The sequence below is a fragment of the Charadrius vociferus genome, unplaced genomic scaffold (assembly GCF_000708025.1).
Source record: "Charadrius vociferus isolate BGI_N301 unplaced genomic scaffold, ASM70802v2 scaffold783, whole genome shotgun sequence".
In the NCBI taxonomy this organism is placed as follows: domain Eukaryota; kingdom Metazoa; phylum Chordata; class Aves; order Charadriiformes; family Charadriidae; genus Charadrius; species Charadrius vociferus.
In genome coordinates, this window is record NW_009647834.1 from 479,288 (window position 1) to 484,143 (window position 4,856).

Below are 4,856 nucleotides of genomic sequence, written 5' to 3' on the forward strand. Positions count from 1 at the left end.
CAGCACTACATCTACACGTCTTTTAAATACCTCCAGGGATGGCGACTCCACCACTTTCCTGGGCAGCCTGTTCCAATGTTTGATAACCCTTTCTGTGAAGAATTTTTTTCCTAATATCCAATATAAACCTTCCCTGGCATTACTTGAGGCCATTTCCTCCTGTCTTTTCACACCATGAATGTCACATTTGATACAAATTAGAAAGTTTGCTGAGGAGTGCTTTCTCTCCCTTGATGGCGGCGATCCCGAGAACTTCTCACCCCAGTGCCGGACCCCAGAGCCCGTCCTCCCGAAGCCACAGCGCTCACAGTGTCTGACATTTGCTGTCAGTATCGGTTCTTTAGTGCTATTAATGTTAATTATTTAGTCTTATTCTATTAAATCTGTTTATATTTCAACCCTCGTGTTTCCTTGATTTTCCCTGATTCCCCTTTGCGGGTGGGGAGGGTTCACCAGGTGAGAGAATAATTGCCTAAACAACAATAAATTGTTGTTTAACACCCTGCCATCGCCCTGGCTCCGGCCTCCTCACATGCCCCAGGACAAGCTGGGCCTCCATTTCTCTCCAAACCGCTCCCAGCGCCAGGAATCCCAAATCCCCCCGGGGTGGTTCTGGCCCCTCACGATGAACGTGCTCCACGAGGAATGGGTGCCACATTGCCAGGCGCTCCCCTTCACACCCACCCCCTCAGCAAAACCTGGTTTTCCTCAGGCTGCCCAACAACAACCCACCCCTCACGTCTCAGGGATGTCCACCTCACCCAAGACAGCAACCCACGCAGTTAATAAGCACGACAGCTTCCTAACTCTACCAATCTATGTGATTGCCATGCAAAATGGCGCCTGGGCAGCTTCTGAAGAAGAGCCACGCAGTCTCGCAGCTCAGTCCACACACCGATCCCACAGCGGCTCGAGCAACACCAGAGTCTTGTCCCCTGGATGGTGGGCCAGATTTAGGGTGAAATGATCCCCTGCAGGCAGCTGGCAGGGACACATACCCACAGCAACACCCTCCAGAAGGGGCTTTTTGGGGTTGTTGGCCATCCCAGCCCGTTCCAGCCCATTCTCCACAGGTGGATGTCTCGTGGGGCAGCTCAATCCTTCCACGAAACACAAAGAGGCCCAGGAGAGCCTCCTGGAGAGAGTGGGGCCACGAGGCTGGGACCCAGGGCAATGATCAAGACGAGCAGAGGAATTCACTGGCAGAGCAAATGATTCCTCTGCGATAATTCTCCTCGCTGCTCCAAGCTGTGGTTTTGGAGGTGTCACTGGCAGTGAGATGAGGAGCAGCCATAGCTGGAGCCATTCCCACAGCAGTCTCCCTCCCTCTCGTCAGAGCATAATTTTTCCTCAAATGAGGGCGAGTTCCCACAGCAGCCCCAGCACTGCGCCAGCTCACATCATGGGCCACCCTGCAGTGGGACCAACGGTCCTCCATGTCTCCCCGTGGAAGCGAGCTGTCAGTCCCTCTTCCCAGGGTGAGGGTTGAACAACTCCGAATGCAGAAGAAAGCCATGGGAACAAGCGAGGGATTCACCCCCCTCCGCCATCCCACAGCTTTGTGCTCACGAGATTCAGCTTTGGGGAGATCCGTAATTATCTATTTCCAGTGTCTTCAGCAGAGTGTGAGGACACAGCAAGCACGGGATTCAATGATTCCTCAGTGACCTTCAGGCACCATGGATGTCCTTTTAAGGGGAACTAAGATAGTCTACAGAGGCTGGTAGCTGATCTGCTCTGACTTTTCGATTCTACATTACATTGCCTTTAATTTACTTTAAAAGTGGGATATGATGTTATCATTAAAATGGGATACCTATGATACCGATCCCTTCATTACAGTGCAATGATCGAGAGTAGCAGAATAAAAGGTAACAATAGCAAAGTAAATTGCAATATTTTGCAATATTTTCAGCCTGGGTTATTTTCTAAAGACACAAATCATCCTCCTCCTGAGCTCATCATCTTCCTCCCAACAGTGGGCAGTGCTGGGAGGCAGCACTGGTATGCACTGGTGGGATTGCGCCCGGCGCCTGCCGCTGTTTCGTGTCTCAGTCGTCCACAGCCCAGCACCTCCTCAGCTGGGAAACCATGGTCTGAGACGGGTGTCTTGCTGTGGAAAGAGTTCAGAATGGCTCCCGCTCTGACAGCTAAAGTCAAAACACAGCAGAGCTCGAAGAACATGTTTCCACATAAAACGCCCTTTGGCTGCAAGCAGCCGCTGTGGCTACACTGAGAATGGCTTTTATTTGAAGCATATTTATTGACATTTGCATCCCCTCCCCGGGGATGCCATGCAGACAGCTAGAGTCCTGTGTCCTCGTCAGTCCTTTTCACTCCTGACACGAACTGACGTGCTGGGGGTACCCTCCGCCCACAAGAGCCCAAAACTGCCCCAGGGACCCCACTGCTCTTGGTACTCTCAACACACGAAGGTAGCTACTTGTGGTGATTAACAGTGCCCGAGATCCTCCCAGTTCACCCTCTTAAGACCTTCAGCAGTGCCTGAAGCAGAGGTTACATCTTTTAATGTCTTCATCTCGCCAGTCCATTGCCATCGATTACACTGTTGTGAGACCCATCACCTGGAGGTCTCCCAAGCCGCTCTGCTACCGCCTGTCTGTGTGGTATCTCAGTCGCTGATAGCCATCATGAAAGATCATCCATTTTTCAACACCGATGGCAAGTTTTCAACCAAATGCCGACTCTGGTTTAGGATTTCTCCTCCTTAGCTTTGGGATTTTACCAGCAGAGGGCAGGCCAGGATTGCACCACAAGTGGAAAATCGCAGCCACGCAGTTGGGAGAGCATTTCACCCAGGGCAGGCAATAGCAGAACTGAGATAACCAACATTTTTCACCCAGAGGAATTTGGCAGAGCAGGACTCACTAGCTGCTAGGGCTTGGGAGAGCTTTGGGAGAGCAGGACTCGCTGCACAGCAAATCTCCCGCAGCCTGGAAACGGCCCTGTCCCCTCCAAGTAGCAGGCGAAGGCTCATTCATCAGGACCCTGTTTCGTTCCAGCCTTGCCGCTGTTGCAACTGGAGGGATGTTCAACACTGCTGCATGCCACCGAGCAACTCCAGCCGGACTGCGCCAAACGCAGCCCACGCGTTCCCATAGGCCTCTTCATTATGTTTTTTTGCCTGAAGAAGGAGGATGAAGAGAGTGCGTGGAGAGTTCGGGGATTTCCCCTACAGGGTAGATCAAAAGTTGACAGGATGTGTTAGAGAAGACATTTAGGCTAAAGAAAACCCTGGGGAAAGAAATGAAGCTCCACTCCCGGGCTACTGCTGCTCTAATCACCATGTTGCTGTGGGGAGAAAACCCCACGGGCCTGAACCGATGCCCTCCCACCCGCTCTGGCTCCCGTTTGATCAGCAGAGATCAGGAAGTGGTTGGTGTTTTTTTTCACTGTCTCTGTTTTGTTTTACCACTGTAGCCCGCGGGGCTGGTTTGTATGCCTGCCTCCCACGGAGGGTAATTTGGTTCTTCTCTCTGGCCCAGGCCACACCAGAGCACTCAGCTCCCACCACCGCCTCCAGCCGGGTCGGGGCAGCCCAGGCACCAGTGGGATGACCCATCATCAATAGCTCTATTATTGCTCTTGAAGTTTCTCTCCGCTTCCAGACGGATGCTGCGTTACTCCATCACAGCTGCAGTTGCTCCCTTCCAGCAATTCCCAACACAGCACTTAAGGCAGGGATTTATGGGCGGTTTTGAAAGGCATTTTGGAGCGAGGAGGAGTTATGGGAAAGGAAGTCGAATTCCCACCATTCCCCAGAAAATTCTCCCAGCATCTTTCACGAGAAGGATCATTTACTGGTCCTTTCCTCAGAACAGAGACAAGCTCTCAGCTGTGGCTCTTTGTTTAGCCCAAAGCATTTCCCGACAGCAAGAAGCAGCGGGGGTTATTCTGGTCCTGCTTCCAAAGGGTCAGGAGACCGAGGCGAGCCCTCGGCGTCTGGCTGCAAGGCTCTGCTGGACCAGATTTGTTCCCTGACATTTTTGTGGATGCTGGTAGCTAAATGAAATTATTTGTTCTCAAGACGCAGATTATTGCCAACCTCAGGGCAAGCATTGCTGACTATCCGTCTGATTTTGACTCACGGAGTGGTTTGCAAAGTAAAAAGCCATGGGACCGGAGTTACCAAGAGCAGCAGCTATCAAACGACCAGCAGGGATGTTACCTTACAAACTACAGCTCACCTTTTTTGAAGCTTTTCAGGAACAAAAGCTCACCTGCTGCAGAACTCGCAGTCATCCAAGCAGGCTGGATTAGCAGAAGAGATTCACATCAACACTACGTTTCACAACCAGGACAGGGGTTTGAAAGACTTTATTTGACACCTTTGCTGGATGTCACAGCTCGTGAATCTAACAGCTCTGCACAGTGTAAAGTGAGGCCGGGCTACCTGCTGTGAGCTCTAGCGTTCCGACCAGCTGCAGGAACAACCAGGGTCCGCGAGGACTCTCCTCTGGCTTTATTAAAAGGGAATATATTGTTCCTGGCTGATTCTGGCACTTCAGGCCAAGGGTGAGGAGAAGTAGCGGAGGGATTTCTGTGTGTTAAGTGTGATGACTTCCATCAAAACAACTGGGAGGGACTCACTTTCAAAACAATAGCAGATACATACATTGACATGCACATGGCAGATACAATCTGCAGGAACGCAAACACCAGCTCATCCACACAGTCTAACCGGCTGCGCGTTTGACCTGAGGCGTGAGGAGAGCCTCTCCCATTCAAGAGAGATGATCTCCCTCTTTTTTACCTTTCTTTGCACTGGCCTTTCCACACTTTTCTCTCCTTTCGTGTCACAGTGCTGTAGAGGTGGGCGAGACTCTGTGGGGTGG